The sequence below is a fragment of the Penaeus japonicus genome, unplaced genomic scaffold (genome assembly GCF_977035675.1).
Source record: "Penaeus japonicus unplaced genomic scaffold, GWHDUDI00000001_assembly GWHDUDI00000028, whole genome shotgun sequence".
NCBI lineage: Eukaryota > Metazoa > Arthropoda > Malacostraca > Decapoda > Penaeidae > Penaeus > Penaeus japonicus.
Genome location: NW_028234430.1, coordinates 23535279 through 23547778, shown reverse-complemented (window position 1 = coordinate 23547778; position 12500 = coordinate 23535279). Strand labels below are relative to the sequence as shown.

Below are 12500 nucleotides of genomic sequence, written 5' to 3'. Positions count from 1 at the left end.
CGTGCAGCCCCTGCGTGTGTCAGCCTTCGCCACAAACCTACACCAGCCTGGAGAGAACTCTTCTTTCTCTGCAAACGCTTGGTCATCTTTTTTCAAATATGTATTCGGCTAATATATTCGAGACAAGTAAAGTATTTGTAAGACAGACTGCCCGGATTATTGTAATGAGAATAAAGTGAGTAAAAGAAGAAGAAAATTCAAAACAAAAAACAATGAGCTCGAAAAAAACCCTTTAAAGTCAGTGTCACTGATGACAGTTTGAATAGGTGTGGAATTCTCCACTCTTTGCAATGCCCATTTTTTAATTCCCTCGTCACAAGCTATAGTGCAAAACGATTCGGCCAAAGATAGCATCGCGAGGTGAGAGAGAGAGAGAGAGAGAGAGAGAGAGAGAGAGAGAGAGAGAGAGAGAGAGAGAGAGAGAGAGAGAGAGAGAGAGAGACAGAGAGAGAGCCATGCGTAGTAGCATCAGCAACAAAGGCTCCGGCGAGGCATAAAAACTGGCTTCTTGTCGGAGGTCCCAGGTGCCAGAGCTGAGCTATGGCTGGGACGCTTTTTTGCACTACTGCGAGACACGCAAATGGATGAGGCGTTTCTACCCTCTTTTGGAGACGTCCTGTCCCGCGTCGTCCTTCAGTCAGTGGTAACAGACTTAATGAAACCGATGCCTGAAAATGGCTGATCGCTTAATACGGTTCGTTAACCGAAACACTTTTAACCTAGCCGGGAAAAACGAAAATGCAAGAGTACCGGGAAAACGACATTGCCAGAGTACACTAGCCATGTCGGGTGCAGCGTGGAGGTGGGGGACGGAGATGTAAATCAATCCTAATAACTACAATCAGGACGTCCTTCATGCGCGCGTAATCTAAACCAATCCCCATTATACGTAACGGACGGGCAGATTAGGTCAATCCTTCACGCGAGAGTAAGGATCAGTCGGTCGAATGAGGGAGGAGAGGCAGCAAGGGAAAGACTGTGACGGTTTAATTCTATCGTGACGGTCGCGATTACGTAACGTCACGGGCCATAGCAGCCGCGCCTGGGATGGAGCTATGATAACGTCTCAATTGGCCCGGCGTAATTCATTCCGCCGCATAATCCAACACCGATATTGCTGTAACTTATCCTCCTCAATGATAAAGATAGACTGATAGATATCCACCGCTTAACAGCTGGACACTGACGTCTAATTCTAACATGTTTGTTGGACCAGGTACTTAAATTTAAAGAAAATAATGACTCTCCCATGAAACATGACAATACCAAAAAGCGTTTCAACTGAACCATAAAAGGTCACAGCTGTGATGAAAAACCAATAGTCAAAGCTGGTTGATTCAATACTGCAAATGCATAGAAAGATAATGGATACATAACCGTAGAAAATAATGTTAACCATCACAAAAAACACCGTAAAACGCCGCATCTGTCCTGTAAAACAACCAGCGTCTGTATCGTGCAATCTCTCCACGCCTACCCGCTTTAAGGGATATTTCACGGTCGGTGCCACAGTGAGCCATGCGTTGAGGCCGGCCATAAACATCTACCCTCCCTTCCCCTCCCATCCCCCCCCCCTTTCTCGTATAACCCATCGCAAGGCCCACAGCGCTCATCATCATTGCCGGGGAGGAAACACGGAGGAAACCCCGCCGTAATTTCCGCGAGAAGGCGGGGGAGGGGGGGGGGAGAGTCGGCTTGGCACACCTTGCAATATCAATCAAACACCGCTGGAAGAGGCGTTTCCACAAAGCGTCCCCCGTGTGCCGTTTCGCCCCGTAATGGAACACTCTAACTCTTCCCCACTTATCAACTTGGCAAGATCTGATTGGGTGTGACTGCGGAGGGCCGCCCGGGGAAATGACACTGGTAGTCCGTCTGAAATGAAGTGTCGATAAACTTACAAGCGGCGGTGTCAGCAAAGCTACGGCCAAGAAAGATTTGATTGTCTTTTAACGAGAAAAAATAAAGGCTGAAATACTCTTACACAAGAAAAAACACACTGCTTTGACGCAGTAACTATGCAAAATCTAACGTCATTATCGCTCTGTAATAAAAATTCATGAAAACCTTTCAAGTACAATTTTAAATTACTTTACGGCAACAGCTATCTTCAAGAAAAATAAAAAGAAGAGGAGAGGAAGTCGAGGCAGGCATTTGACAATATACTTCTTGCAACTTGCAATCTCCAGCTGGTCCTGTGTTAGCAATAAAAAAGGCTATGTTATGACTAAACAACACTTAAACGATGCACAACACAAGATCATTTACACACCCACTTCTACCCCCACACTCTCGAGATCTAGAGTGAAGTGACTAATAAATTACTAGCTAGTGTGAGGTTCCTGACACTCATGCTGCAGTCATACCTCCAGCCTCCCACACATATACTTCGAGCTTCACACTTCAACACTCATGCCTTAGCTCCAGACTCATACTCATGCCTCCAGACCAGACCCACATTCCCACAGCCTCCAACTTCACACTATACTCATGCCATCAACCTCACACCTTCAAACTCATGCCACTAACATCACATTCACACACCCATTACTCCACAATCTCACACTGACGCCTATAGCTTCACACTCCCACAGTCACCCTCGTACATTACTTCCCCTCGAGCGTGACACACGGTTCACAGTACCTCGTTTCCTCGTCTCAGAAACACATTAACGTGCGCATCATTACATCTTTTGTTCTCTGGTCTTGTCTTCTGCGATCCTCTGTTGTGTTGTCTTTCGTCCCCTTGCTCTCTCCTACTCTTTTTCTCTTTCTTTCTCTCTATCTCTTCTATATCTGGGTCCTCTTCTTGCTAGCACAAAGGGGTAAAAATCCTCGAAAAGAAACCTAAAAACACTCCTTTGCTACTAATGAACGTGAGCAATGAGTGGCGGGGGCGCTGACTTGGGCGATGAGTAAACCGACCTGGTCCTGAGTGAGTGAGTCAAAAGAATCTTATGCTGCCCATGCCTATATGCCGCAAATAAGGCAGGGAGGAGGATAAAATAAGGAAGAACACCGTTAAAATTCATCCAATCAAATTATTATCAAGAATAAATAGCATCGGTGTAAACGAAAGAAGGGAGGGAGACATGCGCGCGCAACAAAATAACGCTGTGGTTAAGCAACTTGCAGTAAGAACCCGAGACGGCGCGGCGGGCTCCACGGCGACACACGATAGCCGGGGCGAAAATTACCGACAATGCCTTGCGTTGATGTTAACAGACAACATACTGCTGGAGATGTGACGTCCTTCGCAACGTGTATGGAAGACATGGTCAGCTGCAAGAAAGGGCTACTAAAGATAAGCAAAACATGCACACTTCCGCCAACATCCACGTTACGACTCATGAAAGAAGACTTCTTTCAGATCCAATCATGGGCGTGGCTTACGGTGCTGCTTGTGCTGGTGGGGAGCTGAGGATTAGAGCTCCAGGTAAGTGTTTATGCAGGTGCGACCCCAGTGACCATGTTGGCTGCGTTGTGAGATACTTACTGCTTATGACTCGCCGTGACTGTGAGGTGAATGCAAATCAAAGCACGATGAATAAATGACTATAAAGTAAATGCAAGTATGCCACAAAATACTCCTTGATAGAATTAAAAGAACATAAATAAATGGACTGCCAACAAGTAATGAAAACGTGAAATATCTTTTTCTTCACCTTTTGCCTTTTGTCCCAAGATCCTCCCCTCCCCAAGGCATGTACACGGAACTGCCCTCCTTACCCCCAACTCCCTCGCAGAGGCGGAACCATGAACGCCCACACCAATCTAGTGTTTAATCATGAAGTCACTATTTGTAGGGAGAACACACTCCCCCGGTAGTAAAAAAGATTGGGAATCTAAAAAGTCACATCCGATGTCCCTGACGGTATGTCTCAAGATTCCGAGAAAATTACAAAGCAACAGAAGACAAGGGAAATGCCAGAGTGGCACCCGAGACCTAGGGGAAACTATGCCCAAGGTCGCGGTCGGTCGGGCGGAGGCTGAGCTTATGGGCGAGACCAAGAAAGAGGTCTTGTGACAGTGGCGCCATCCCTCCCTTCCTCCCTTCCCCCACCTCACCTTCACCCCCTTTCTTCTCCTCCTCCCATTCCATTGACCCTCTCTCTCTCCCGTCCCACCCACCCCCTTCATCCCCCATCCACCCCTTTCCTCCCCTCACTCGTCGCTCCTTCTCGCGCTAGTCTCCACGGTAGCGTGAGGTGAAGACACTCCCTAATCTTCCCCTTTACTTTTCTTCCTAATAAAAACAAACGCCACTGTTCCGACGGGGAACATAAGGCAGTGGAAGAAAGAGGGAGAGAAAAGAAAAAAGGGAAAAGCCAGACGAGTGAGGAATGATTGCTCGACCTCCCAAGACCTACCGTGAGCGACCCTAACTCACAAGGACCGCCTTCTTCTGGGACTCTTAAAGACCGAGACAAAGTGACTTCCGCAAATGACTCCTTCCAAGACATAAACCCCACCACAAACAAACAAGTAAATTAGCAGAGTTCTCCCTAGATCCCCTCCCCTTTCGGATGCACAAGGACACTCTCGCATCCTTCCGCAAAATACAAATTTCTCTCCTCGCCCGCATGTAAATTTGCCTCTTCATCTTTCTCCTTCACAACCGAGCCCTTCACGATCTCTGTTTCCCTCTGCCTTCTTCTCATCTATTCATGCTCCTTTGATTCCCTCTTGCAACCATCCTCAGTCCACCCCTTGGCTTATCATGCTACCCCCCTCTACATGCACTCAAAACCTTTATTTCTCCAGTCATGCTCCAGCCACCTGCTACTCTGGTCACGCTCCTTCAGCCTCCTTCTCTTACCAGACTCCCTGCCACCTCCTGCTCTTTCTCCCTTGCTTCCCTTCCCTCAAACTCACATTCTTCTCCCCTCTGATACTATCGCCTCCCCCTGGCTCTCTCATACTGCCCCTTTTCTCAATCCTCTTAAAAACCCTCTTCTCCCTTCCTCCCCCCTTTCCTCCCTTCCTCTTCCCCCCCTCCCCCATCGGCGTCACAACAGGACTGCTTTACGGTTAAAAAATCCCCTAAAGGCGCATCGTCCCTCGCCATTTGTCCAAGTTTAGCTCGTAAAAGTCAGGATGAGTCAAGGCGTTATGACGAGCCGAGGGGCGTAGAGTGAGGGGAGAAGAGGTGAGAGGATGAGGGGAAGGGGAAAAAGGGCGAGGCGAGGGGTCAGCGGCGGCGCATCTTCTCAGGTTTTCTCCGCGCAAGTAAATAACATACAACCATGTTTGACTTATCATCATCCGACCACGCGCTCTTCCCCCGCCATACAGGAAAGCCTTCGATTTCTTCCCTATCATTACCCCCAGACAGCTTGGCCCTCCCCGCCCCCTCCTCCTTGCCCCGCCTCCGTCATCTCGTTATTTTCCCCTCGCCCTCAAAAGCTACTTCCCGAGGCCCTTCCTCCAGCGCAGAGCGTTTGTCAGCTCCCTCGAAGGACGTGCTCAAGAGTATAATTAGACGAGAATGAAAATGAAATAAACTACACGCATGCAAGTACATCGGACAAAATATAGTTCAATGAAACATTTTCATTAGGTACTGTAGTATGCGTCGTAATGTACATTCATTTTGCACAATCACACAAAAAGCCCGGTATCGGATTCTTTCATCAGCCGCCCGTTAGCAGCGAGGGCTAATGTAGGGGCATTATAGGTCACAGCAGGACGGTAACACTACCCAACATGACGTCACAAGGGGAGAAGGGGCGCGCTCACTCCCCCACGGCCGGGTGATGACCTTGGCCCTCCGGCGGGGTAATGGCTTCTACAAAACCAGAAACGAGTCATTCCCCCCTTTATTAACTCTTGTTCCTGTAAAAGTAAACATTTAAAAGTAGTCATCTAAACGTGAGCGAGTGAACTGTCTGATGTAAAGCATACATAGGATAGAGGAAAGAAGGAGAGGCATATGAAGACGGGAGAAGGGAGCGAGACTTCAAGGAGGGGGGAGGACTAAAGGCCTGACGGTTGTGCGAGGGGCAGTGATGTCTTCCCAGGAGTCCCCTTGGGATGATAAAGTGACCTCTGTTTGTGTCGAAACTGCCCTTATGTCTCCGCCACCCGCGTTTCCCTGCCACCTGCAAACACTCATTTACTCACACACCACACATACACATACATACATACATACATACACACATACTTCGAGAGAGAAAAGAGAGAGTGAAAGAGAGAGAGAGAGAGAGAGAGAGAGAGAGAGAGAGAGAGAGAGAGAGAGAGAGAGAGAGAGAGAGAGAGAGAGAGAGAGAGAGAGAGAGAGAGAGAGAGAGAGAAGAGAAAGGGAGAGAGGAAGGAGAGAGAGAGGAGGAGAGAGAGAGAGAGAGAGAGAGAGAGAGAGAGAGAGAGAGAGAGAGAGAGAGAGAGAGAGAGAGAGAGAGAGAGAGAAAGAGAAAGACAGACAAAGAGAGAGAGAGAGAGAGAGAGAGAGAGAGAGAGAGAGAGAGAGAGAGAGAGAGAGAGAGAGAGAGAGAGAGGGAGGGGGGGGGGGTAAAAAAGAACAGTCGGTAAAAGACATGAGACGGTATTGACGGATGTCCGCCTGTGAGTTATTCTATCAGATGTTAATCACAAGCAAATATCCTGCACAAGAAGCTCTAGTCATTTCGGAGTAACAGGGCGCGATAGCTCCCCCGGCAAGCACTCGAGGGTCTCTTCAAGCCTTAAGTGTCATGTGGCAGGTAACACAGCTCAAGGCGCCTGTGCTAATAAATCGCTGTCAAGAAGCACCACTTCATACGTGATTCGAATTACCCCAAAACTATCTGATAAGAGAATCTTAAATTAATTCCTTTCCTCTCAGCATCTGACACAACAAAGAGAGAACTAGTCCAAAATGTCCTATCCGAATGACATATTTCAAGTCAAATAAAACAGAAAATATCATATGCATATGCACACATAAATACAAAAATCAAACATTCACACTTATGTATGTGCTTATAAAGCATATATATATATACTCTCTCTCTCTCTCTCACGCACACACACATACATAAATACATAAATATACATAGATATATACTTATATACATACATGCACACACACACACACACACACACACACACACACACACACACACACACACACACACACACACACACGCACACACACACACACACACACACACACACACACACACACACACACACACACACACACACACACACACACACATATATATATATATATATATATATATATATATATATATATATATATATCCCCTTTTCTCTACCGTCCGAAGGGAATAGATTACATCTTTCCACAAACGTGGTAAAACAAGAGTTTTGCTGACAAACACTGAACATCATGAACTTATACCTCAAGTGCAGTAGAGTGAGCCCTCCTATTCCTCATCCCCCCCAACGCCCTCACGCCCTCGGCCTTCCCCACCCCTACCCCATCATCCTTCGGTCCCCGTCAGACGAGACAAGCAACCTCTTGTTCTCTCAGTAGCAATCCTTGTAAACCGCGACCTTTTAAAAAACAGGCAGTAGGTCAAGGCTTCCAGAAGAGTCTAAGATGATTTACAATGACAAACGGAAAAGAATATAGAGCCAAGGAAAAATATCCCAGCAAGAGAGACTTATGAATCACTGACGTACGTAAGCATCTATTAACAAGCCTTAGTAACCAGGGTTATCGTGTGGCGAACACAGGGAGAGAAGAGGCACTACCATCGAGCAGCTGCCAAGCCCTAACGAGAGGACACCATGACCCTCTCAGGAGAGGTCTGGATGGCCGTCGTCCGTCATCCAGAAGTTCAGGGGGTTTGCATACTTCAGCAACAGCCGTGGGTCAATCAAGTAAAATTATTAAGTATAAATAATTTCCCGTATAATAGACCAAGTGAATTTATAAAACTTGGTACTATCGTCAAAGATGTTTTAACTAAAGTTCAGAATATTTATTTACCCACCCTTGATTACTAACCTGCCTTGAAAAGCACTGGTTGCAATAAACCAGACATCGTCGAGAAGCTTAACAGAACCTAACTGTTTCTTCATAAGTGGATATTCTCATCAACAGCCTCCTGACACAGCTATGTTGACAGCGTTCCTCCTTGGAGGGGAAAAGACAGAGGCTACATGGTGCATCGCTTAAAAAAATATTATCCTAAGCGAGCCTGTCATTAGCGAGGACTCTCTCTCTTCTCTCTTCTCTCTCTCTCTCTCTCTCTCTCTCTCTCTCTCTCTCTCTCTCTCTCTCTCTCTCTCTCTCTCTCTCTCTCTCTCTCTCTCTCTCTCTCTCTCTCCTTTGGGGTAGAGGATCAAAACTAAACCAAAGGCAAGTGAGATACTTTCCAAACTACATAAGCTTGGATCTTCTAAAATTTTATAGGTCCCATTTCCCTCCCCTCTCTAGTCTCCTCCGCGATGCGACCATTAATTATCAAACCTCAGACATCCGCTTTCCCAACAGGCTCGCCGACATAAAAAGCATCTACACGCGCAGAATTACACTTAAACACACACACATAAAAACGACTCTTCCTGTAGGAATATCAAATGTACAGACTGCGAGTTTCCGGGTAAACCCCACCCTCACGTACCCACACCCTTACGCCATCATCCACACACACAGACCCACGCCCTCGTTTCCCCGAAAATTTTACGAGAGTCATTTTTGGGGGTCGGCGCTGATATCCATTTCTGCAGACCCCCGCCAGGAAGTACACACAAAGGAGGGGCCATTATGCCGTCGTGGGGGAGGAAGGGACGGAAGGCAGAAGAGGTGGAGGGGGGGGGGAGCGAAGGATGAGCAAAGAGGCTGTGAGAAAGATAAAAGGGGTCTCGCACAGGGATGCTACTGTCTGGCTGTCGGCATCGTCGTGCTCGCTTATCTCTCGAATCCTACTGAAAAGAATTAATGATGCTGCTAATGAAGCATCGCAATAAAAGGAAAGACACAGAGCCACAAACCAGACTGAACACGGAACTCAGCCTGATCCTCCGCTACTCGGATCAAGCGATTTAGAAACAGAAGGAACTCAGGGGCTGACTCAGAGCAAACACGATGCATCCTGGACTTCACCACCTTGCACTCCCTGCCACCGCCATAGTGCTGTGGGACCCGGATTAACCTTCCGGATATTGCCAGACTCTTATTTCCGGGCGTTGCAGTGAATGGCGGGAGAGGAGGAAGAGATAGCAGGGGAGCAGAGGAGGGGAAAGAACTACCTTCACGACACACTGCAAGCGGCCGCCACTGTGTCATACAAGCTGCATAAAGTGGCCTGAGGGCTTAAGTGTCAAGTGGCTGGAAGAACTGGAGGACCAAGAGCTGGAATAGTTAGACTTTGAAGTGGAAAGGACCAAGCTCCTGCGGGCTCAAGCGCCAAGTCGGTGGAAGGACTGACAAGTGTCAGGAGGGTCTGGCGTGTCACTTGGTCTCCCGGCGTCCTGTTCTGGTGTCAGACGGATGGAGGAGAAAGGGATGGAGTAAAAGGAAACAGGAAGAGCCGGCAGAAGAACATATTTACTGCACTTCATAATCCCCCTTCCATGCCGCGTGACGGCTAAAAATAACTTCACGCTGCGAGTTGCTGCTGTTCGTATTCCCGGCCGGAAACATTTTTCGGGATATAAAGGAAAGTATATCATAACGATTTAATATTAATCTTACATTCCTTAGCCCACTGTTGTATTTCAATCCTTCCCTGATGTACGAGCGCAACCCTACTCTCATCAACAAGCCACGGAAGCCTACGAGGATGAAGATTAAAAAGAGAAAACATCACGTCTACCGCCCTCATAACCGCAAACCCGCGCACCCAAAACCACGAAGCTAATTCTACCCAACCAACTGGAACATGCTAATCGACCTTAACCTGACGCAAGGCTGGTCTAATTATCGAATATATCACGTGTGTGCTGATTAACCGGGCCTCCTCTCCTGCCACGTGGGTCTTTGCTCAAGACGACCCCTGCGACGACAGGTGGCGAAGGCGTGGCGTGGCGGAAAGGCGGGACGGAAAGGAGGGGAGGAAACCTTCGAAAGGAAGTCGGGGAAATCTGGGAGTATTAAACCATGTGGTAAAAGGTACACGGTGCGGAGAAAATGTGCTACTATCTTAACTTCCCATAATACAGTAAATCGACCAAAAGAGAAGGGGGATTAAAAACACTAGAGGAAAATATACAAATAAAGATACAGAGTCGAGGGAATGGTTGGAAAAAAGGGAGAATCGAGATAAACAAAGTTCATTGCTAGATCCCGGCCTGACACCTGGAATTCCTCTCTCCAGCAGCGGAATTCGTTGCGATCAGCGGACCAGAAAATCGCGTCAAGCCTTATTAAGAGCCCAATGCACACGAGGCGAAATTCGATACAGCAGAGCCCGAGCGCTGCCGACTAAACCTCTCTTTGTTATGTAAAATCCGTCCAGTGAGGTGAGTCTCCAAAGCGACGCGGGGGCGCAGAAAATGTCATTGACACGATCTAGAAAAAAATAAGTGAACCGAGAGATGAATATGCTGAAAGAAGCCAAATACGGAGCACGAGAGTGATGACGGATTAGCATGACGCCAAAGTACGCTTGGGTAATAAGTCGGTGGCGTCCCGACACGAAGCCTGTCCATAGTCACGAACCTTGCTTATTTTGGGTTTATTAATGCAGGAATGATACGATATTGGTAAAGCGTTTACCATCATTGAATCGCTCATTGATCATTGCGAATAAGAAATGTAAGAGTAACGGTTTTAAATCCGACGATATGCCATTATTAAAAACAATAACAATTATGATAACGAACACGTGGCCAAACTATTAAGGACAATGAATACATGCACACACACACACACACACACACACACACACACACACACACACACACACACACACACACACACACACCTCAGTACACTAGGGCAAGCACCAACACCCGGGTGGTCCCTCCACATCCGCCCCTCCCCCCTCTCCCCTGATCTAAACGATACTGTCTCGCACTTGTCCCTTCTCACCCACTCTTTCCTTCCCTCTCCTTCTCGTCCCCTGGCACGCAGACACAATTACGTCACTCAGCCAAGTCACGAATCCGACACTCAGGGAATAACTTTCATCTTGCTATTGTAGCTTCATACCGTGACATGCATTTTTCCCCAAAACTAATTCACAGTGTCGCTGAACTGGAAGAGAACGAGATCCTATGTGGCCATGCAATCCTGTCCTGCACTCAGGAAGCTGCTGAAATCTATGTATATCAAGATAATATTATTATTCTTCAATAGTAATGACTATTAATCCCTACCCATAGATACAAGCAGCCTGTGAATATGCACACATCCACATCACGCACAACAATATAAAACTTTTAACTAGATAAACCTAATGGCAACTCTTATGACTAGATGCACAATACTAAATGACCTACCCAAAAGAACCGTTCACACAGCCTCCGCTACCACCAACCAACACGACCAACCACTCGAGGTTCCCAAACCATCACAAGTACTCCCTCCATCTCTGAGACATGGTGCACGCAACCCCTTGCCCCTCCCCCCTATCTACGATTCCCGCTTCTCTGCTGCGTGAGAGTACTGGCCACATTCTTCTTGGCTAAGAATCATAAAGACTGCAACTTCCCTACAAGCACTTATGCTAGATAATTTGCCACTTGAAAGAAAAAAGAGGAGATGGAGAGAGAGAGAGGAGGAGAGGGGGAGAGGGAGCGAGAGAGGGAGATGGAGAGAGATCGTGCTTTAGTTTGGATGACCGCTAGAAATCAAGAGAAGCAGCCAAGCATTATTTCCCATGTTCGACCACGCCTCACCTGAGAGAACCGGTTTTCAAACACTAATAACCTCGATCATTATCTGTCGACCGTTTCATTACTCTACATCATAAGTACCTCGTGCTTGGCAATTACGAACTAGACCTCGAACTATCACTAACACCCACGTGCATCAGGGTTCAAAGGCCGAATATATAATACAAACACAAAGACAGGACAAAACAACTAAATGAAAGGGGATGCATACGACGACTAAACGTTCGATTTATAAGTATTCTCTCGCGACCATAAAATACCGCTCTCCCGGTCCTTATATGACATGTAATTAACTGGCCTGCGTAGCGGTGGATGTTCACGGGTACCCAAGAGACAACTGCATGTGTAATTCCGTGGGGATAGCAATAACCAGCAGGCGTAAATCCATGAAGGAAATAATAAGGTACACACACAAGCACACGCGCGCACACACACAAGCACGAATATGTGAGTGACCATTTTTAAGCACAGACTGATCCAACCGCAGGTAACACGGGCCACAGCCCACAATCATGAAACACCTAATGACTGACAACCAAATAAAGTAAAATCCGACCCGATTCTTAACCCTAACCCCCTAGGCACACGACCGAGACTCCAGCTTCCTCGACACAAAATATCAATTACGCCTTCATCCGAGGTCATTATCTGGGTTAATTGTGGGCAAAGACTTCAAATAGTGTGGGCTTAGGATATCAGCATGGCGT

The 12500-nt window shown here is 47.2% G+C and overlaps 1 protein-coding gene across 19 annotated transcripts in view; it reads right to left on the bottom strand.

Annotated features, from left to right (window-relative positions):
- Positions 1–12500, bottom strand: part of LOC122251860 (dystrophin, isoforms A/C/F/G/H-like) — a 1045059-nt gene that overhangs the window by 187047 nt on the left and 845512 nt on the right. The window lies entirely within an intron of this gene.